At 40.1% G+C, this 23,785-nt stretch overlaps 1 long non-coding RNA gene across 1 annotated transcript in view; it reads left to right on the forward strand.

Moving 5' to 3' along the window:
• LOC142050438 (uncharacterized) overlaps positions 1–23,785 on the forward strand; it is a 119,050-nt gene that overhangs the window by 48,726 nt on the left and 46,539 nt on the right. Inside the window, exon 4 of the long non-coding RNA XR_012658036.1 lies at positions 22,080–22,279. This is a non-coding gene — a long non-coding RNA (uncharacterized LOC142050438). The remainder of the gene's footprint in view (positions 1–22,079; positions 22,280–23,785) is intronic.

Below are 23,785 nucleotides of genomic sequence, written 5' to 3' on the forward strand. Positions count from 1 at the left end.
ATGAGATCTCAGACTGATTTTGATGTTGTTACTCACCTCGGTCTTTTATTAGATATATCTGTAACTCAAGTGCTGGTCTTTTCTGGTACAAGCTAAAAACAATGGAAGCAGCAGCATATCTAGAACATGGTAAAAGACAGTCTCCTATAAAAATTTAGCCTCATGGAAAGTAGCGAATACCTTAATTTAAAAGCAGGGTGCCCACAGGAATGCAAATTGCCTTGCAGTGCTATGCAGCTGTTCACCAGGAAAGATTTGATGAAGTTTCATCTAAATGCCAATGTGGTCCCGTCTTAACTGTTGAAGATACAGCAAGAATCAGCAGGCTAACCAACAGCATCTAGGTTGCCTTTCCCCTGCAAAAGAGTTTGGAACGGACCAATTTTATGTTCAGCTGTGCTACCTTGGATCAGTAAGGTGGCTGGAGTTGATGTGGTACCTGTTCACCTTCTGAAGAATAGATTTTTTTTTATATAATACCAACAGGTGGGGTTTTTTTTACTTTTTAAAAATAATATAAAATATTTTCTCTCTGGCCTAATAAATCTTGAGTATTTCTTGGCAAGTTGAGCAGGAGTGAGGAGTGAGTGCCCACACACAGGAACCACCCGTTCCTGGTGGTGGGGGCTAGTTCTGGTTTTCTCTGCAGCCAATAATAAGGACAGGCACAAGGATTTAGGTGGAATTTAGGCTGTTTGGATCCAGGCCAGCTTAATCTATGTAACTCATTCGTTCTGACACCTCTTCTGGCTCTACCAAAATAGGTCAGGGTCTGGTGGTGAATTTGTGGTAGGCACATGTAAGGAGTCATGAACGTGTCCCAGATAATGCTACTTTTTTTTTTTGTGAAAAGTAAGGGACCTGTGCAAAGCTCTGTCAACAGCATCTTTCACTCTCCTGCCACTACTGCTGCTACAACCTAACACTTGCTGCTTTTGTGCTTCTTCATGAAACAAAATGTCCCTGTCATGAAATGGCCTCTACAGGGCTGAGAGGATCATAACTAGGATGAAAGCAAATGGTAAAATGCCTATCAGCAGCAACCCCAAGCCACTTCTCTACTTACTGTTTCATGTCAGAAACACTGTTCTGTTTTAATTAACTGAACAGTACAATCAGTTAAAAATGGTGTTACAGTTCTTCCAGGGTCTACATGTTACTTGAACAGACACTCCTTTAGTCAGCATTTTACAGGAAAAAAGGTCTCGTGGATTGGAGTATGTATGGGAAAGATAAAAAAGCAAGCCCTTCTTGCCTGAAAATCTTGGAAAGTTTTGAGTTTGGGAGTTCTGTTGTAAGTCAATGTACCAAAAGTTTCATTAGAAGAGAATTGTGCAGTCAAGCTTTTGAAAGTTTGGAAGTGTAAGAATTAAAGCCTCCTTTGAAGCCATTCTGATACTGTCACATACTGTTTTTCTCACTTTTTCAGTCAGAGGAGTTTGAAGATAAGACCTTCAAAGCTGTAGTGCAGGTTTCTTTCATTTGAGCCAATGGAGTAACCAACAACCAAGGTCAGACACCTTCCTGTACGTGGGCAGCTCTCGGAGGGAGAGGCGACACATACTTTGTCGCCAAGTTATGCAGCAGAGACAGCAGCAGAATACAGGGTAGGGAGGATGCTGGGCTCTGTTCCTGGGGTTGGGGTGGTCTTGGTAGCCCTGGAGCCCTACAAGAATTGTAACCCCATGGGAATTTTATCTGCAAAGTGGGTATTTGTTGGCTATCTGTGAAGGGAGTATCATACTGAGAAATAAGGGCTATAAACTGAGCGGAATTCTTCTGAGCACAGTGAAAAGGAAATGAGAACGGACCTTTTGTTTCCTGAATCACACCAAAGCATGCTTTCTTTTCATAAATCAACTTTTTAAAGCTTGTGTTGGTTTTTTTCCCTTGGATGCTATATATAACTCCCTTTGCCACAGTGGGAGTGCTACAAATATATATATGTATGTACGGAAATAGAACTAGGAGGCAACAGAATATGGTGCATTTTAAAGCATGGGTCAGCAAGAATACGCTTGGAGAGCTCTGGCTGAAGACTGCAAGACTGGTTATTATTTTCAGAGATGCTGTTTTCAGTATTAGCTCATTCTCTACATGAAAATCTTTTTATCAAAGAGTTAAAAATTGTGTGTTCCTTAAATATCCTGTTCAGGATACGGTGTAAAGCCAAAGCAGTAGGAAAGTCATTGAGAGCTGTTTACTAATTCCAAATCCGTTTAGTGTCCCGAGTATTGTGGCACCATGGTTTTTGTTGGTAGCTCAGCCACCATCAATTTGAACTTCTGAAAAATGAGAGTGGAAGTGTTAAAGGCCCAGTTTGAATCCTGGCTAATACCAGGCTACTGTTTATGCATCACTGTAGGGAAACAGCAACATTTTGTGAATAAAAATACCTACTTCTGCATTTAGAAAAATGTTAGCATCTACTTGTACGAAAACAATATAATTTGCTTTTATACAATGTTTTTTCTAATACATTGTGCAGTACAAATGTATTATTTTGCCAATTTCAGAAATAGAGAAAATGTATTTATTTGGTTATAAAAGTAACATGAAAATGTATGCATCTGGATGAATATTTGTACAAATACAAATAAAGATCAGATTTTGACAGCTAAAACTTAAACATTGCTTCCACCCACTATCACCAACAACATAACTTAGGATGAAAGCGACTGCAAACTGAGCCTCACCAAACTAACAGCAACAGTCAGTCAGTCCAAGCAGAGACTCTACCCAACGAATAAACCAAAACCAACCCAAAAAGATTTATCTCCCTGTTTGTAAGCTGCTGAAAGCTTCATAGATGACTTCCAGTGCCTACAGCTGTTACCTCCCTTCTGCATTAGAGCCTGGGGAATCCTTGTCAAGAAATGTTTGTTCATATTTTTGAGCAATTCACGGAAATTGGCTCCACTCTTCTGTGTATCAATATTCTGAGAAAGTAGTTTACTAGAGGAAACAGTCACTGTAACAGAAAATTTTAAACAGATATTACCAAACACTCATGATATGAAAACTTTCCATTCATAGTCAAGAGTGTTAAAAACGTCATTGCAAAAGTAGCATTAGCCCAGTCAAAGACAAGAAACATCTTGTTACTTACATAGCAAATAAGGCTATTGATTTCAAAATAATTATTTTCTAATTAATTATTACAGGTTTTTTTGTTATTGTTATTGTAACTAAATAACTGGTATATCAAAGACAATTTGCAGATATATATATTTATATTAGATATAACATGTATATATATATCTATATATGTAATTTTACTATCTCTTTTTTATACTCTGCTCTACTCCACACCCCTGCGCTCTGGGCTGTATAAACTCCACTAACTTCTCTAGTCCCCTTCATATCCCTGCAGGGAAACATGACACCACCTTGGGCACAACCCTTTTTCTATTACCCCTGTAACTTGCTGTTTGTTTGGTAATGGCACTACCCAATTTGTTAAGCATTGTACACCCACGTAATATTCCCCAAATAGGTGAAGCCCTAAGCAGATGTGTTTTTCTAGATTATGTATTTTCCTCTGTTTCTATATTCCCACACTTGACAGTCTTCTAGAAAACTCTTCATAAAAAAGGTTGCATGCCTACTGGCAGGGGCAGCTGCTTTCCTTGTCTCGTAAGTTTGCAGTGGTGGTGGGGATGGGAGGGCAAGTTGTATGAATGGGTTACCTCTAGGCCTGTTTTCCTCATCTCTGGTTTATTTTCAAAATTGTCAGCCTGGAAGAGTGTGATGACTCATAGCCATGTTTTCTTTAAAAATCTTCCTCAGCTGACTGATTTCTGTCAGCTTCATAAGTGTCTATGGAGGGAAAGCACCCTGTGGACATCATTCCCAGGAGCGTGGTGCTCCTAAACTTGCAGACATGCCGTCCTGGACTGTGCATTTGTGTGAAACAGCACCATTGCAAAAGGCTGCATAAGTTAAACATTTCAATACGGAGTACGGGTTGACCTTTGAAACTCTGGAGCACCTGTCTTTCAACATCTAGGAGTGGGATGTTCACTGCTGGAAAGCTCATGTGATGGACTGGGATCGTCAACCCCCAAGGGCAATGCCAAGGCACCTCGTGGCTATAATGTGTTTTTGTTTTGTAGCAAGGGTTTTCCATAAGAAGTCAGTTGAGGATAAGGTCCATGTATCCCTCACTGGATGAAGATGAGCAAGTATCACAATATTTACATTACTGTAGGCTGGTTCCTTCTCTGGTTATTTACATATTCACCAATCTGCTTATTATATTCAGTTGGAAACCTACGGCTGCAAGCTGTCCTACATACGAAGAATGTCTGGGGTGAGATCTAGCGGGATTCTGAGGCACCTCAGACTAATGGGCTGTAAAAATTGTGTTTTATGCTAGGATGATGAACATGCCTAGACTTCCCAAGGAGACACTAGAGCGAAGCAGGTCATGTTGAGGGTCACCTCTTAGTTCTTGGTGAGGGCTTATATGGGGAAGCCAACAGGAAGGAGCTCCTGGGTACTGTCGAGGACGGTCTGTCGGCCGCCTGTTCAGGGTGCTGTTTTCTGTGCACAGCCACTCCGCCGACTGCACACACAGTGAGGCAGACAGCTAGTATAATAATATGCATGCCAAAACAAAGCCTTTATGCCTGGATTTTCTAAATATCATTTATAACCTCCATGAAAACTATTGCACGGAGAACAGGGTTTTGATTTGGGAGAGACAACACATGGGGCATTGGCACAGAGGTGTGCAGAGCTCACTGAGGGTTTGGTGTTTTTTGTGATGCTTTGACAGCTCTGAGCCCCCACGTGCATATTCCTAGACTGTATCTTCCAGTTTTTATGGACCTTGCCCCATACAAATTAAATGCCATAAGAATGGAAACAACCGCTGCTTCCCAAGTATGAAAGCTGTCCTGATTAATCAGAACAAGAAATATTTGGGACAAAGTGGAAGTAACAATTAAAAGCACCACACGGCTCATTATTTTGTTCAAAACCATGCACTGAATGTAGCTGTCTGAATCGAGTAATTGTGGCAGCTCCCAGGACGGCTCAGACAAATTCTTACAGGTAACGCTAAGGATGTTTCCTCCCTTGAATTGTAGATCTATTTTATTTATGCCGCATCATATTGATGAGGTGTAACCAGTTCTTCTGCTGGGAGGTGCTCTGAGACAAGGTGACGAGGACAGCCTTGTGTTCTTTAAGGGTAGCATGAGAACACCCTCCTTTGAGAAAGAAAATACTTTTTTGTCTTTTAGTTTCTAGCAGGAAGGTGATGATGGTGGTATTATAACAATTTAATACTACTAGAATCATTCTTGTTTTGAAAGAAGTTTGATGATATTGTATTTTAAAAATTCCATTATTTCCACAGGATCTTAGAAATTAAAGAAATGGTTGTTCTCCTGTGTAGGAATCTCACAGAAGGGAAGGTACTTGGTATCATGCAAGATAAAGCTCAAGCAGTCAAAATATTCCTTCCTTTTACATCCTAAAATTCTACTGAAGGCAAAGACTATTTTTTTCCCTTTTTTTTTTTTTTAATGAATTCCTGTTTCTCTCAAGGTGGGCCCTGTTGTGTTCCTATTGCAGCCAGTGGGAGTTTACCTTTCCCTTTCAAGGGGACAACTTTAAACCCTCTATCACCTACTTTTGGACAGAAACCAAAGAATTGATTCTGAAACCTTCCCTCTGGTTGGCAGATCCGCTGAAATCAGTGGGTACAGCTGGATGAATCAGCCTCAAATTTCCATAATATCAAAATACACTTGGTACACTATAAGAAAAATCAGAAAGTAATAACACAGGCGATCCGTTCTCTTTGTTTTAAGATATGAGGCAAGCAGGAACCCTTGGAATAGAAGGCTGGCTGTCCATGTTGAGCCTTAGCTGTCAAATTTGATATTTTTATAATATCACCTTATTAAGATCCATATAGTTAGACATATAGCAGGTATCTCACTTAACAGGCACTCCGTAATTGTTACCTACTGCTAGTGTGTTTGCTTAAACTGTTGTCAACAGAAAACTTGAATGTATTATTAAAGCAAAAGATTTTTGGAGGCAGTTTAGACATTGACTTTTCATTTTCTTGAACAATAGTAAATCTGTTAGTATTTTATAAGCAAGAACATACATCTGATTTAATGTTGAATTATACTGATAAGTCAAAAGATAATATCGGATGGCTGGAACAATTTTAAAGAAGAGAAAAGGTTATCTCTGTGCATAGGTTTTGCTTTGTCACTGTGCTGTACTCTATATCAGAAGAACAAAGGCTATATGCATAATAAGGGCATGCAAATGAGGTGAAATCAGCAAAAGTATTCTGGGGGAGGGGAAGATGTAAGATATGGCCATCAGTATAATGACCAAGGAGTAGAGAATTTTAATGTTTAATGCTTGCACATTCCAGTTCATTTTTCTGCCATGTTTTTGAACGTGTAGACTGAGGCTCCTGAAAGACCAGAATGAAAAGATCTCTGTTTTGGACAAAAAGGATTAAAAAACCTTATTTAACAGACTGTCCAGATATACCTTCCTAGCCTACAGCTGTTTTCTTTTATTTTTTTTTAAACAGAAGCAGCACGGTAATAATTAGTGGGGATAATGGAGGAGTGGGAGAAACCCTGTTATTTGTGTTTTCAGTGAGGGTTTTTTTTCTTGCCCTGCTGCACTGTCTGGATGCCAGCTCCCCATCTCAGCCATGATGGAAGCTCGCGTACAATAGAAACACAGCAACAATATGAATTACAAATACATGTATATCTTACTGCACGGCCTTTCCCTCCCCCTCCTCTAAATGAATGTAGTCTAAAAATATCCTCCACTCTAAATTGCTTTACTACTGAGGCAACGTCTTGCAAAAACACTACAGACACTTACAGAAGAAATCAAAACCTCAAACCCCAGGCAGAATAATGTTAATGTGAATTGTTTTGCATCTGACTGCAAATTAACTATCTTTTTTAAAGATACTATTCTCATCTAATAGTGTGGAGTGCATGCCCACATTAAGACCAATAGTATTTTACTTATGGTAAATTTATGAGGAATATATTGCTGCTTCAAATAAAAAGGGGAGGGAAATGTAGGTACTACACGTGATAAGTATATGTTGTGTTATTTTTGTTGTTGTAACCCAGTAAAAGTAATTTATATCAGCTTTTGGAAAAGTATCGATTGCCAATTATTTGTTCACAGGTGGTTCTCAAGGGAAAAAAGAGGGGGGAAAATACACCAAAATAGTAAAGGGAATGTATATTAAAATTGTCTTTTAATTTTAGAGCCTGATTCAGGCTCTGTAAGAAACTTCTCTTATGAGTAATCCATTGATAGTAAGAGGTTTACTCAGGTAAGTGTAGTTACTTGTGTGCAAGAACTTGCAGAATCAAGCCCTTGTCTGTAACTATTTGGAAAATAAATCATTGATGAAATGCACTATATCCTTCCGTTTACAAGACAGAAACGTTCATCTGGCAATTGACAAATGTGCTAATGAAAGACTTTCCTGAAGAAGTGAAAATTAGCTAAGTATGAATGAGTTCCTTTGAACTAGTTAAATAATTTCTTTACTTGCTACCAAAAGAAAAACTAAAATGAATAACTCTTTCTTTAGCATTTTAGCTCTTTTGTGAAAAATCTTAACACTGCCAGTGTCAGAGTGTGGGGCTTAATCAGCACAATTGACAAGGATTTACAAACTTTTTCATTCCAAACGCATTTACATATACACAAGAATATATGTGTACATAAATTCATTTTATTACAGCCATTTTACACAAACAGAACCTTAAGTAGTTGAAGTACTAAAAAAGCCAATCAAAATACTCTTCATATATCTATAAGTCCATAAACCTCTTAAAATTGTCTCTTTAAAAAAAAGCCAAACAGCTAAATTATGGAAATGCAGACCGCATTACGGAGTATTTGCCAGATATACCTTGGCTCTTATTTGAAATTCCCACAAGAATATGGGCATGCCAGTGGTATAAACCATAGAAACAGGAAAAAAAGTAGAACACAGGGACTTCTAAATCAATCCATGAATACGAAGAGGCAGGGATGCAAAGATTATGCATTTTACCAGTACACCCCTTTGCTTGTGAACCGAAAGGCCAGACATTTGTGAGATGCAGCATTGGCAGCTCTGCAGAGGGGGTGCGGCGTGTGTGTGTGTCTGTGTAAGACAGGAGGGAGGGAGGAGGAAGGGAGAGGTGGGGGGACAGGAGGGAGGTGGGGACAGGCAGACACAATAAAGCATAATAACATTCCTGCATGTCTAATAGCTTAAATATGCTCCGTCTCTCTGTATCCTATTGCTATTGATATTGCAAGCAGAGCCAGAGAAGCAGTTAATATTCCATCAATAGTTTGTCTTTGATTCAAGTACTTTTTGGCAAATAAAAAAAAAAAAAAGGAGGAAAAAAGATTTGTAGCGTCAAGTACAGGGAAAAATGAAATGTTTACTTTAATGATATTTTCAAGATACAGGAGTGTTTGCATGCCTCACATGTTTAATGGGCTGCTTGCCAATCATAAAATACCAGCATTAAATTATTTATATCTTAGTTATGTAGCACACCTTATTAGTAGTAAATTAATATTAATAGTTCCAATTTATCTTTTAACGTCAGCATATTTTTAAGAATTACAGTTTTAGAGGCATAAGACAAAGCCAGGATCACAGCAAGCAATGCACTTCCTTGACATTATTTTGCTCCGTGGTGGCCGTTTTGTGGAAGTATAGGGTATTTTTTTGTTTATTTGTTGGATGCTGTGGCTTTAACAAAGAGTGACTGAGTTGTCTTAACAAAGACGAGGAGGGCCGAGTATGTTGCTTGCAAGAGAATACTCACCTTCCAGATCTCTTAAATCCAGTCTGTATGTTGAGCGGATCCTGAGTGGCTTTTGTTTTCAATGTCTTTTGTAAGATTTTAGAGTTTGGTTTTCGGTTTTTTGTTGGTTTTTTTTTTCCCCCCCACCCCTGCATCAAATGTCAAGTTAATTTACAGGGCGCTATTACTGATATGTTTCCTTGGTCTGTGGTTTTCCGTGAAAAGCAGGCAGCTGAGACCAAGTCTTGGGGCGAGGGGGAGGTGCAGGAGAGCCCGCAGCACATACAGCGTGCGCCCGCGCCTGTAAATTGGCTGCCCGTATGACAGCAGGACAGGGGGAACCTCCCGTCCTCATTTGCATCCTGAAGAATATCCAGGATTAAACCCAACTGATTTTCATATGGGATTTAGACCTGACGTTTATTATTCCGTTCACAGACCTCTTGAAGGAAAGTTTGTTTTCCACTCATTGATGAGAAATCTCCTCAGATAAATAAAGACTGGCTTAGCAGCAACAGTAAATAAATATCTTTCCTGTATTCCTTGTGAATTTGTCTTATGTGATTACCAGACAGATGCTTGCCACCAAATTATTGTATTTTTCTCCTTAGTAATTCAAAAGAAAATATCTATCACATCCACTGCGTGGTGATTGGAAAATGTGTCCATTTAATTCCATAAGTTTACTTCCCATAAATAAAATTATACGTCACGGTTTTAAAGACAAATTAAAACAATACTTGAAAGGCTATGTAAGAAAGATTTTACGCCTTTCTGTCTTCATGCAGGGAGATGCAATTTTCTACCTGCTGTATGCATCAATTAGTATTTTTCAAGCAGCATGAGAAATGCAAGCAACTCTTACATTTGAGCATGTATGTAGTAAATTTATAACATAGCACTAGCTCACTTTCATCACCTAATAGCTTCATAAAGTATTTTGGTGATGCTTAGCACTCCAGTCTTAATAGCTGGTAGTGATAAAACCCCATAACCCAATATTTTAATAAAATTTTAAATAATCCCAGCCTTCGCTTTTAATGAGAGCTCATACAATGCTTTGATTTGTCACTAATTTAAAGGAACACGTCACAATTTTCTCAAGGTGCTCCTCCCCAGACATCTCTCCCAGTAATTCTGACGCAGGGTGTTGGTGCCTTCTGTGAGCTGCTTAGTGGCTGCAGGATCAGGGCCTTAGCAGGCATATCCACTTAAGCGTGGCTCCCAAATCTCTAGTCTTCACTGAACAGCTTTTGAAACCTAGCTTTGTCTGAGTAGTGAGAACAGAGCACAAATGCAAGCTCAGTCTCAAGGCTGATCCTATGAGAGTTAGGGTATGCCAACATTAAAAATATGCACTGAGAGCACATAGGACGAAGCCCTAGTGTTTTCCTACAATATTTAATTCAATGAGCTTGTGATGATTTAGATTAAATAGAAACCATGCCCTGATGTTTATTTTATGCAAGACACTGAGCACCTTTGGGGGGACATCTCTCAGTGGGTGTGTGGGGGTCTCCAGGCGCAGACCCTCTTTGAACGAGGCGGGTGGGGGTAAACCTGAGTTGCTCCTTCTGTGGCTGCTAAATGCAAAATAAGTACTCAAAGCAAACAGAGAAACCACTTTTGTCTGTTCATAGCCACGTTTTCTGGAAAAAAGCATTTGAAGGCATTCATTTGATCCTCATGGATGCTCTGACAGATTATAAATTTTAGCCGTTTTTAAAAAAATGTAGTGCCTGGGGGCCGTGTTGTTTTGTGCAGATGGGATGCACATGCACCCGCGCGTGCGTCCCGGCACGCGTGCACACCCATGCACCTGGGTGTTTGGGTGCAGCATTTTGCACTCCTCTCATATGCAGTAACACAGCCGTAAGTCGTTCCTGCAATGTGTCACAGTCAGGTTTATACTGTGTGAATATACGGTCACTTGAAACAAATAAATGTAAAACTCTAGATTTGGTACCCCTGTGTCGTACAAAGCAAAGGCTTCCCACACCGTTTCATTACCTTCTGGCTAATTTCCCCAGTTAAATCTGAGATCCCACACAATAATGAAAGGCAGAACTTTGAGTGAGTTCCTCTTCCACTACATTGCTACACATGGAGGACAGGATGGAGCTTATGTCCGTTAAAAATGCCATAAAAAATAGCTTTAAAAATTTGATTCATAAACAAAAAAATGCATCTATTTTCCCAAGTGCAAATGCAGTGGTGTATTTACGTATTTAAGAGAGATAGTGAAATGTATTCTTAAATTTTATGAAGAGCATGTAAGTTCTACTAAGAACATATACAATTAAAACTGGAGGGTTGTGCTTCCTCTTTAACGTGGCCTGCAACATTTTTTCTCTTTAGGTATATAATCATAGAATACTTTCAGTTAAAACTGACGGATTCATACAGCAATGACGTTTTGTTTTGTGACTATTTTGAGGCATGTGGCAGTGTAAATAACACTTTTTTTATTTTTTCAGATTAATGAACTCTATAACAATATCCAGTAATACTGTAATTTGCAGTGTAGCAGGCAATTTTACCACTTTTTTGTAAAAAGCTAGATCTTATCTTTTCGTACTAATGTGTGGTGATTATGCACTGATATTTTGAGGCCTCACAGTCCATTGCCCCTTCATCTACAAGTAACTTTACCAGTCTTAAATGAAATCATGTCACGAATTTGAAGGTCTAGCAGATGTGCTAGCCGCTCAAAACATGAAGAAGAAAAATGCCTATAGTTAGTAACCATTACAAACATTACAGTTTTAGACTAGATCCCAATTAATTTCTCTGATAACCAACGTATCAAAACCTCTGGGAGGTACAACAGATCTGGAACAAAAATTGCAGTTTGCCATAGTTAACAGCAAATAATTTAATGTCATTGTTTTAAAAGTCTGTGCTTAAAATAAAAATTACAAGAAAAGCTTGCTAAATCTCTCTATCAGGTGGGTAATCAGATTACTGAAGTAATTAGATCAAACTAATTTTCAGAAAGGAGTCCAATACAAGAGACATTTTACTCTCCAATGTTATCTGTAGCTAATGGAATAATAACATGTAAATATGCACAGAAAGACTTTTTTCATTTCACGTAAATAATAGGCATTAAGGTAAGACAATCTTACATGCATGCACACATACCACGCATACATTAAAAACCTGAAGCTTTAAAAAGTAGCATGCTAGTAACGTATTTGATTTTTAAAATATTTTGTTCAAATTCCTACCAGTTCACACTGCTCCCAGGAGAGACCAAGGAAATATTAAAAATACTATAGAAATAAAAAGGATCAGATATTTGTCACTCTCGTTTAAATTGATGTATGCTGCTGTCCTATAAACGTCACATCAGATAACCCTGAAAAATTACCATGAATCTCCATAATTATGCATATTCATGATGGTGTTTTGCATAGCGCTTGCAGCAGACTGCGAGGGGGGCTATGGAGGGAGGCGGGCGAGGAAAGACCGAATGGTTTGACAGACTAAAATTATTACCAGCATCCTAGAAACAGACTCAGCAACAGTTCCATTTTGCATGGTTTACAAAACCAAAACAAAGTCCCTGGCACTGCTCTCGTGATGCTTACGATGTGCTGGCAGGTTTTTGCTGCATGTTTAGCCGCAAAAAATTTAGTGAGGGTAGGTTGCTGAGGGAAGACCATGCTAATTAGAATGGTCTTTTAAAATTACTGATAGCCATAAAGAAACCAGGAATAAGAAATCAGAGAAGTGCTTTTTCAAAATCACCTTTTTTGGGGGGGATTGCATTTCCAGGACCATACTGCGGTGCAGGTTCCTCACCTGCTCACCTAACGCAGGTAAGCCTGATGAGGATTCAGGTGCATCCTAACTTCTGCACCCAAAATGAGGCCCAGGCAGTATTCGAGCAAACTGTTAAAAGACCAGGAGAGACAGAAAGGTTGTCCTGCCCCTGGCTCAATAGCTTTGTGTGCCGAAAGCAGGGACCAGAGTTAATCAGAGGCTCTAGAAGTAATTATCGGCAGGGTTTGGAGCGCGGATGCTTGGGTAAACAGAGATTGTTCTTTCCACCAGATCCTGAACAGAAACAACAATACTGGCATTGTCCTCCGCTTCTCATTAAGGGGCTTCGGGAGGGAGCCAGGCTCTGGGAGGCGGGTGGGAAACTGACAGTCAGGCCGTGCTCCGGAGGAGCCTCTCCTGATCCCGCTGCAGCAGGCTCTGGCTTTTGGCATCGGCGGTGCCAGCTGCATGGGGAGAAGCCAAGCCTGTCATACCGTCTTCTCATCAAACCTTGAGCGCGGGGCCAGAAGTGCTGTTAGAGCCTAATGAAGAAACAAGCACAAAAGGGAAGATTAGGCCTCGTTAACACGTGCCTTTGTTTGCCCCCCCCGACCACGGAGGGACCGCTGCATTTGTTTAATATTTTTTTCAGGGGGGAGTGAGTGATGTGGGCGGGGTGGTGTTTTCTGTGGTTTTTTTGGACATCTTGCCATGACCGTGTAGCCATAACCCAGCAAGTCATGGTTGTCAAAAGTTGCATTTGCAACAGTGATGTCAACAGCCACTGTCAGAGCCCACAAACACGTTCTTCAAAAACATTGATATTAACAATATTACACTGCTCCCGTCCAAAGTGTTTACTTACACACTCTACCAATACGACTGCATGCTTTTGGATGAATAATCACATGGGTCTTTGTGTGTCATTAAATGCAATCTACTCTTCAGGACCAACGCCAGCACACTATGGCCCTGAGTTGCTCCTAAGACCAAGCTACAAGCTCTTCTCCTCGGATGATGCTCTCCGTGAGCATCTCCACTGATCCAGTGGTGCTTCATGTGGAGCCAAGGGCTGCTCACCGTGAATGCAGGGCTCACAGGCTGGTCCTCCAGTCCTGCTTCACCCTTCTGCATTCAGACCAAGGTGGCCTGAGGGTCCCAACCCAAAAACCTTTTGCGTGTCCCATTTCTGGTGGAGCCAATGGGAATGTTGTGATTGCAGTTAGAAGAATTAAGGCCCGAGTCTGCAAGCCTGTGAACTACACTGTCTGCGGGGGGAGATTAGCATTAAACAATGGAAATCTGTGTAAAGTAGCTTGTAGAATTACATCCTCAGCAAGGACTCAGGATTTGGCCCTGCATTAGGCATGCTTCCATGTAAAGACAGGCTTAAACCTGTGCAAGCTTGTGTGCTTGAATGTGTATCACCAGAACAATGAATTGGGGGAAAATACACATAAAACTTTTTGCTAAATGTATGTAGATAGATAATTTGAAGGAAGCTATTTAAATATTTACACTCATGAGGTATGTGCATACCTGCATGAAGATATAGGTAGATATTTGTGTACACAGAAATTTTTCTATTTCGGTGACAGTGACTTCATGTTTCCATAGCTGAGTAGAAGTGAAAAGAAGTTGAACACTGGAAAGAGTTCTCAGGTGTTTCCTGCGCAGACACGTGTACATGTGCACCTGAAAGTGGTTGGGAAGTTTGACAGGCATGACGCTACAGTTATTTTCATTGTTGTAAGTAATCAGTCGTCTGCAGAAGGGTGTGCTGTGCACAGACCCAATGCGAAGCTTCTCTTTGTTTAGGCTGCATTTAGCTGCCAACCACAGGATGCTGGTAGACTGTATTTTAAATGTTAATACTCTAAAGAAAACAAGAGGACCTTAATTGAATGATCTGTTTGCAGAGCTGCAAGCCGTGTGTAGAACCTGTACAAGATCCATAACAAATCCCTATCTTTGAAACCTCAGGTGCATGTTTGATGAAGGTAGCCTACGGCTAGAAGACAATGATGCAGAAGGGTGTACATGATATTGTGTACAAAGGAGTATCTGATTTTTAAACAGGAATTTTGCAAAAGAAAAACCAATTTTTTTGACAGTCAAATTTTGTGCAAGGATGACTCGAGAATTGTTTGCAAAGTTCAGCTTCTTTCCAGGTATCTCTGCTATAGAAACAAAATGCATAAATATCTAGAGTGTACAACAACACACAGTTTTACAAATGCTGGCATGTAACACCAAGTCCCTAACAGGCTAAAACACTGTTTTTATGTTACAATTTACCAAGACTTTGGTTTCAATATATTTGTTTCCACATACTGACTTGCTCCTGCCTAGGTGGCAAGAAGATGATGTGCTTATGATGCATTTGAATTGCAAAAGCAAGACCTATTTCACAAGGACCCCTCCTCCTGGGATCTCGGTGAATGTATGCCTTATTCAATTTTTCCAGTTTTTAGTATCATTATCACACATTATTATTTTTATTTTATTTCAGAAAAATTAAAATGTACCTTTCTATTATGAGGATTAGCATTACCTTTTCAACACATAATGGCCTAGTGTTTTGTCAGGTTTTTATGATTTAAGACCTATTGAAATGAAATGTCTTTATTTGAGAAATGCTTCTGCAGATTCAGAGAGACTACAGGCAAAAAAGCCTACTTTCAGTGATAATCCTCATTGTATTATTTGGTACTGTGTTGACTAGTCAGATGCCCACTGTTGTGATTTTGTGCTATTTTTGTGAAGCTGTTCATTCAGTACCAAAAATATATTATTTTGTTGTTGCTGTTGAATTAAGCAGCAATCCTTCAGTTATTTTCAAGGAAGGGCAAAAGAGTTAAATGATGTCATTAAAAGCCAGTACTGCTGTACAATAGCATAAGGCAAATATTAGTGCAGTTTGCAAATATAAGGTCATATTTTTCTTTACACAAATAAGTGAGCTTTGTAATAACAGTATCTACATTTGTTATCAATTACAATACAGTTAAATATATGGTTAGAACTATAGCTAATGCAATCATGTATGCGTAAGAATTATGCAAAGTACAGCTGCACTATTTCATAGGTGCTTATTTGTCCCTTGAAGAGTTTCTGGTTATATTATACAATTATAAGATCAATAAAACAGCACCTGAAAACACTGTTTAGCAGATGCTAACTATTACAGGTATGTCATGAGGTCGCAACATACATTACAGTCATACAGAAATTAAATATCCTTTGTGGTACCTCTATATAGTGCTATCATCTATGTATTTCATGAGTTTAGATATGTGATTGCTGGTGCTGGACCTATAGAGAGAATATTAAGATAACCACTCTTTGAAAACTCTGTTGCTGGCCAGTCAGCAGTACTGCAGCCTTCAGATTCCAGGGAGAATAAGCCCAAATTACTGCATATTTTATGCTTTAAGTAGCTTTTGAGAAAAATTAGATTGCATATTTGAGTCCTTTGAGGAGATTATTGAAATATTTTCAAAATAAATATCATGATAATGTCTCCCTTCTAGCTCTATTGTATTTGATGGTAAAAAGATCTGTCCCAAAGTGTTTTTAAAAAATCAGAAAATATACATATATATATACAAACTCATATTTACATACCTACATATACACACATGCTTGCCACACTATGTAGTCATATATACATATAGATGTATGCAGTATCCAAGTACACATATAAATATACACACACATATATAGATACCTCTTTCTATATATATACACTTACTAAATTATGTTTAAATATGCATATAATTGTATGCAGTTTCCTAAAAAATTTTGTATTTATAAGTAACATTTTATGTTTTGCATGTATTACTACACTGCTACTATAAAAAATGAATAATATCAGGAAAATATCAAGCATATTCCAAACCAACAGACTCATTCTTACCAAGCTTAAGCAAAAACACCCTCTGCAACAATTTTTAAAGTTTGTGTTTTCATGTCTCTTTCTTTACTAGGAAAGATAATAAATAAAGCAGAATAAAAGGGCACTAAGATAAAATATTACTGTGTTGGTTACAATGAATCTTTTAATAAGGTTTTGAATATGCCATTTTTTACTTACTTCTGTAGTAGTCCTGTGAATAGTCTTCTCCAGCACTACTTATTTAGTCAATGACATGTAAGGTGAGTGAACATTGCAGAATTAGACTCTGAAAAGAATATTAAAAATCCTAACAAAATCACTGGAGCAATCCTGCAAGATACTGAGTACTTGCAGCTAATCTGACATGAACTCACGAGCAGGATAAACTTAAAGCGTGTTCTCAAAGTTAAAGACATACACAGGTTTAAGTGCTTTGTTGAGTGGAAGAGAAAATGATCAGAAATTTCTTGCGGGTTTTTGAGCAATATTATGCTGCAAGTGTTGAGAATGGGTTTTCTGAAATGTGCAATGTTTATTGTAACAATTTTCTCCCAAATACACGCCATGTAATTTTTTTTTTCCCCCTTAGAATATGGAAAATAATTTTACAAAGATGTAGGACCTGAGTTTTGTTCTCAGCCCTACCAGAGGCTTTTTTTGTGAAGAAGGTCTGCCATATGAGGCCAAATTAAATCTGATTAATCAGATTCATGCCCACTGAAATAAAGGTAAATGGTAACATTTATTGCCTTGCAAGACTGTTGGCGTGTTTGATTTTATAATGCTTGTGCGTTACTTTAAAGGTTCTCATGTAAGTAACAACTAAAACACTTGGTTGTGCTGTGAGATGGGGTGGGATGACCATACCCGAGGGCATCGAGCTGGCGAACACCAGGCGATGGCTGGGAGGACGTCCAGGGCGGGCTCCGAACAGGATAATACTGACATTATGCAGAGGAGGCCTGTTCACCAGTCCAACCTACTGCACAGGGCAGATGAAGCACTAGATGGAGGAGGGGAAACAGGCATGGGGCGGGTTTGACTTGTGTCGCTCCACGCCCAATGAGCTCCGCTCAAGCCAATGCAAAGCATGATGAGGTGGCAAACTCCAAAAGCATCAGTTATGTATTTTACAGAGCAAAGACTATATTAACTGATGTCCAAAGTAGAAGGGTTTTGCAGTTCATTGAAGAAACTCAGTGTTTCCGCCTGTGGGGGGATATTTTGGAAATACCTGCTTTTTAGTGTATTCCTCAGGCAAAACAATCAGTATTTTTGAGCTAAGAATAAAAGTCAACCTTGTCAGGGTTGGTTTAGAAACTTACAGAGAGGGACATAAAATACTGGAGGCCACAATACCTTTACTTTCCGCCCCCCTTCAAATTTGGCACTGATACAGAAATCTAAATAGTAGTGTGATCTGTCTCTAGACCTTATGTTTTCCAGCAGTGACTTCAATATTGTCGTTCAGCTTTCTCACAAAAAGGTTAGCGCTAAACACTGAGCTCTGCCCCAGACCTGTCCCTCCCCACAGCTTGGTCTGTATCATTCAGCTTTCTATTAAGTTTCTATTAATTTTCACAGACGCAATTTTTATTTCCCATGACTTTGTTTTTTCCTTTTGCTCTCCATTGCTGGTTTTTTGTCAGCCTTGTATACACTTTACCTTCAGAGGCATTCCCCTCATTCTCTGCCTTTTGTTTCCTTCATTTTGTCTCCCCTCCCCTCTTCTCCTCCTCCCATTGCATTTTCTCCTGCATCCCTACGGTCTAAGTCTCCCTCCATCCTCCTGACTTTCATGCTGTGTGGTTGTCTTCCAGTTTTCCCTGCTCACACAGCCGTGCTCAGCTGTTCTGCCTCTGCAGCCACCAGCGCTCTCATCGGGTCCCTGGTATTCACTCTGCTTGCTCACTTGTGCGCTGCCAGGCTTTGCTTCAGCGGCACAGGACACAATAAGGCACTCAGTTGGGTGGTGCAAGTCTGTGGACTTTGAAGTCTAATTGGGAGGCACTCTTTCTTTCTGGAGAAGTGCCATAGATGCATGTGGCTGCTCTTTTGGATAAAAGAGGGCCAAAGAAAACTCTCTTTATCAGGAAAGCATAGGCCACTCTTCCTTTAGGTAGCCCAAGACTCTTGAATTACAGCTGCCTTACAAGAGCACTGTCTTCATGCATTATGCACTGCAACTGCATGAGCGTGGACAGAAGATACCAGTCCTGCAGGCTACCCACCATCAAATTGCCCAGTCCAGCTTTGCCAAAAAGTGTATTTAAAAATGGATTTAAAATTATCACCCATACCTTTAAAATATTTATGGTAAACCTAATTATACAAACATTGTTTAATATTCTGAGCAATGTGTGTACTGTAACAGTATTTTTCCTGCTTTCAACTCTTCAGACTCTCTTATTTCAATACTTGTGATTTATAAAAATACAGTTGTGCAATATCTCTCTGTTAGAAGCATGACATGGCCCAAATCCTGGGCTGACCTGCACCATGTACAGTTATTAAATCCAGCAAGTCACGTTCTGTGAAAGTCCTCCACAAGGGTTCCTGTGCTCGTATAGAAAACTGCCTGCCCTCTTGAGTGCACAAAACAGCCATGAGACAAAGGCCGCTGCACACCCAGATGCCGGTTTGTGTTCTTCACAGTGCTTTTCACATAAAACCACAGAGCAATGAGAATTAATTGGGATGGGTTGTTTTGTTCCTATCGGTATGGATGCAGCGGCCAGAATGCCCCACATACGCCGCGCGCCTGGGTGCTTGCACCTAATCTAAAGCTGTTGATGCAAACCTTATTTACCCTGTGTGTGGGAAGGGGTGAGTCTCATCCTCAGATGCTTCTGCATGATCATCTACTTTGCCCTGCTAAGTGTTCTTAATCTCAGTGAAATATTTTGCAGCCTTATAAGGTTTTTCTAGGTAACCTGCCATACTAGTGCATGAAAAATGCTTCTTTACTCTTTCATGAAGGCTGGTGTATTTTCAGACATGACGACATACATTTCTGTTAAATCAAATCTGCCAAGTGTGTCTGTATGTGGGCTAACAAAAATGAATGCTCTGGCTGTAGGTGTTGCAGTGACCTGCTAGCCTGAATTTCATTCCTAAATATTCCTGTATCTAAAATTTAATTTAGCTGCCTGCATGTTCTGCCAATTAATTCTTATTTTATTTATCTGTCTGTTTCCTCAACTATCTTCCTGATGGAAGATTAAATGACACATTTTAATGAAGGAGTCTATTGCTAGTTTTAAGGGTAATGTGAAAGTCCCTTAAGTGGAAATTATTACCCAGAAAGCTCTCTTCTGTAAGAAGAGTGCTCACACATACGAGTTTTGGCAAGGATGGGCCCTCAGACCAGCGTGAGAATCCTTCCGTGGGTGAAGTTAGTGAGGTAAGTAATTGCAGAACTAAGCCCAGATACAATAAATGTGAACATGAGAGAAACAGAAGCAGTTTGCAGAGATGTCAGTTCATGATGAATGTCAGTATATTTGGAAGAGGTACTTTACTCTCTGGCATTAATAAAATTTATACTGTAACTCTATGTTGTGTCAATATAAATATAAAAAAATCTTTAGATAATATATTTTTGGAGTGAACATAATTCACATAAACCTCAATGATTCAAAATAAAAAGAGATAGCACCAAGTGCTTGGAATTGCAAACAATGAAGCACAGAAAGCTTTGTTGACTTCCGTGGGACCACTTATGTGATGAAAATTGCCTATATTCCTAAGTGTTTGCTTTATTGTGTTCTAATAATGTCATCTCTCTTTTATGAAAAGCACTAGCGCCCCTTAAAAAGAATAAAGATCCTGCTAAGCTATCAGTGCAGGAAAAGCCACTGACTAGCTCACTGAGTTACTCATGTTATAAGGGAACACACATGTGTGTTTCCATTAGTGGAGTCCTCTTCTTTTAGGGCTTGACTGCTCCCACAGCCATCCCTAAGCAGTGAGTAGTGTGCACTGATTCCTGTCGCAGAGACTTCTAGGAAGTCACTGCTCTTTATTTTGCTCACCTCTTGCTCCAGAGAACAGTAATCGGTAGGTGACCTCTTCCAGTAGTAAATTACCCCTCACTCCCTGCATCCCTGTGCCTGCTGGAAAGCTGGGGATGCAGTCCATCCCCTGCACTCAGCTCACACTGTACCTGCTGAAGAGGTGCAAGATGAGCGCAGCAGGAGCTGAGAACTGCTCTTACCCATATGCAGTAAGCCACAACCAACCTTTACGAGTATTTTCCAGATTTTCTGTTAGTTGATAAAGCCAATGGAAATCTTTCTCAGTAGATGATAAAACAATTTGCAGATTTTCTTCACTCACCTCACTTTTGCGCCAACACTGCACGTGCAATTATTAGGTAAAAGTATAAAACTATGGTATTCTGTTCACAAAGGGATTTACTTAAGAAGGAGAAAAACCTTTGAGAGTGCCATAAGGTTCTCCATTTTCTTCTCTAAGGGAACAAACTAGCCCGTGCAGAGGGAATGGGATCAGGGCTATGGATCCAGCAGATCCTTCAAACCCATGGTAAAAAGTGCTCTGGCTGCAGAGTCCTGTGGGCGCCCAGTGACAAGTGGCTTGGAAGTCAGGCGGGCAAAGCTTCTGCTGGCGTCGCGATGAACAGCTCGAGGGCCGTTTGGAAAGCAGCGCGGAAGCTGAGGATGGAAGCTAATGCTGATCCACTGGCAACTGTTTGCAGAATTCTCTGGAAAACCTCAAGGAAAGTGTGCTGTGGAGGCCCCCTTGACTTCCCAGCCTTGACCCTTCCTTGTCTCCATTTTATGGAGGCTGCTCCTACGGCTTCTAGTGGAATTCTTCTGGTCATACTTGCTGCCACCCACTACTTTCTGGTGTTTATGTAAGGGAGAAAAGCACCAGGCTGACTGGTTACTTCATGCACTTAGAAAAGCAATGTCTCATTATACTTTGATTTCCTTATGAGTAAATGTTTGTCCTGATCATAGTGTGAAGTTTTTACACAATTTGCTTATTGTGCAATATTTGTGAATCCTTTTCCTTGACGTACCGGCTCCGATTATCTGTTCACAACATCCTTGTTTAACAAATAGTCTTTCCCTTAGCAGCTGTACTGCTGTAGAGCTAGCAAATAGTAAGCCAGCTTGTGTTGCTTATGGTCAGGAAATATCAGAATTTAAGGTACTTATTCCACCATATAAATGAAATATTTCTGTCAAATCACAAGTAATAATATGATTTATTATAATATTATGTTAAAATACTTTTTTCAAACACTAAAAATATTTTAAAAATTTTTAGAAAAGTATTAATCCATTTTCGCAGAATGTCTCACTGAGAATGAAGACCAACAGTGTTTATTAACTGAGTCAGTCTTTTCCATTTTTAATGCAAAAATGGTAGCCAGGAAAAAAGCCCAATTAAACAGAAAATGTGGTTTGATTTTGGCTTCGGTGCTTCACTGAAAAAAATGAAAAAAATCGCACAGGCAAATAAGGAAAAAGTGTACAAACGCTGAAGAGGCTTTTTTTCAAACAGGTCTGAATTTTTTCGGTAGTATAGTTCCTCATTATTTTTTTCTCCATGTCCAGAACCAAAGAAGAGATTGGATTACTCCCCATAAGAGTCAACAAAAATTCCACCATTAGTTCCTACTTCATGGAAGACCTGGTCCCAGCCAGAAATTGCTCATGGCCTGTGGTTCACTTTGAGTTGTGTTTGTTCATACCATCTCTCCATTGCTGTCAGCTGTATGTAAAGTATGAGGCCGAAACAAGACAGCATCGCCACGGTAAGCCAAAGCCAGACTTGGTTTTAATGTAGTCATTACTTATAAGCTTACAGACATGTTGTGTGACGGTTCAGTGGACTTGGCGTGATGGGCCAGACGCTGGTGAAAGGAGAAATGCCTTTGTTCTATGCCATGAAAATGTCTTCCTGGTACCAGTTCATCGATAAGCTAATATTCAGTGCAAACAGAAGAGCCCTGCTGTTTGTGTATTATCCCCTCCCAACCCAAACAGTAATTTGCCATGTTGTCAGCACAACTACGTGAGGTGGGAATGAGGAGCTGGGGAAGGACTCTGCCTTCCTCAGCGTGGATGTTTGTCCTGCCATCCCTCCTGGAAGGGAGGGGAACACAGCAGGGGCCAAAGCATATCCTCCGTAGAGGATGCCAACTAGTTTACCTACAGCAAAGTGATGCCGTTGCTGGTCTATACTGACGTGCTTTGCCACAAAGTGCTTTGCAGGTCTCTGCTGCATACTGTGCATGTCTGCCTGTGTTTGTCTAATGGCATATTATCAATATGTGGAACACACAAAGCTGATCTTTAGGAAAATTCTGTTGTTTTCCATTGGAAAATACTGCAGGCCAGATGCTAACCGCTCCTTCCTTGCAGTCTTTTAACCAATGATGTGCTATTAACATCAAAAAAAGCAGTGGTCTCCAAAATGCAACACTCAAGAAGAAAACCCTTGCTTTGCAGCGAAGCATCTTGTGCCTCCTTCGGCCGCAGATGCTGATAGGCGACATTTGATCAGCAGTGACTGGCCTTGGTTTTGCTTTCTGTTTTCTGTTGTGCAAATGCCAGCGAGGGCCTGATTAGGATTCTGAACATATCGTTAGCCACATCGCTAATAAGTGAACGCTCCCCGGCACTTATTAGCAGGGTCTCACCATGTGGTGAATTTGTCATTTCAGCGCAGGGAGCTGGAGCAGGGGAAGTGACAGGCGGTGCCGGAGGTCTGTCTGTCCATCCACGCATGTCCGTGATGCAGCTGGAGTCACCAGGATGGTGGGACTGGTTGAGGTTCAAGGTCGCTGCTGACATTCAGCTGTCATGGCTTCATTGTCCGTACGCCTTCCCTCCATTGACACATTCAAGGGTACTTTATAGCCGCCACAAAGAGCCAGTCAATTGATACCATTGCACTCCCCGCACACACAAACCGGGTGCTTGTTCGGGACTGTTGATACAGTCTCACGTTTATTCATTAGTGGAGCCATTGAAATTGCAGCTCCTAACAGCGCTGCTCCTAACGACGTGGGCTTGGTTGTTTAGTCCAAACATTTAGCTATGTCTTTTTAATGTTTTGCACGATGTTCTCTAATTGAGGTAACATTATCTGCATTTTAATGCCAGGCTATTTGTGCCCAATGAAAGATTACCTGAAGAGCCCTGCCATTTACCGTGCTGGTTTAAATACAGTAGCTGCAAAGACAAAAATATACACAAAAGATGTAAGCGAGGGAAAAAAGGAAGATATTTATTTGTTCTGAAATCCAATTGCTCGG

This window comes from Phalacrocorax aristotelis, chromosome Z (assembly GCF_949628215.1).
Source record: "Phalacrocorax aristotelis chromosome Z, bGulAri2.1, whole genome shotgun sequence".
NCBI classification, from domain to species: Eukaryota; Metazoa; Chordata; class Aves; order Suliformes; family Phalacrocoracidae; genus Phalacrocorax; species Phalacrocorax aristotelis.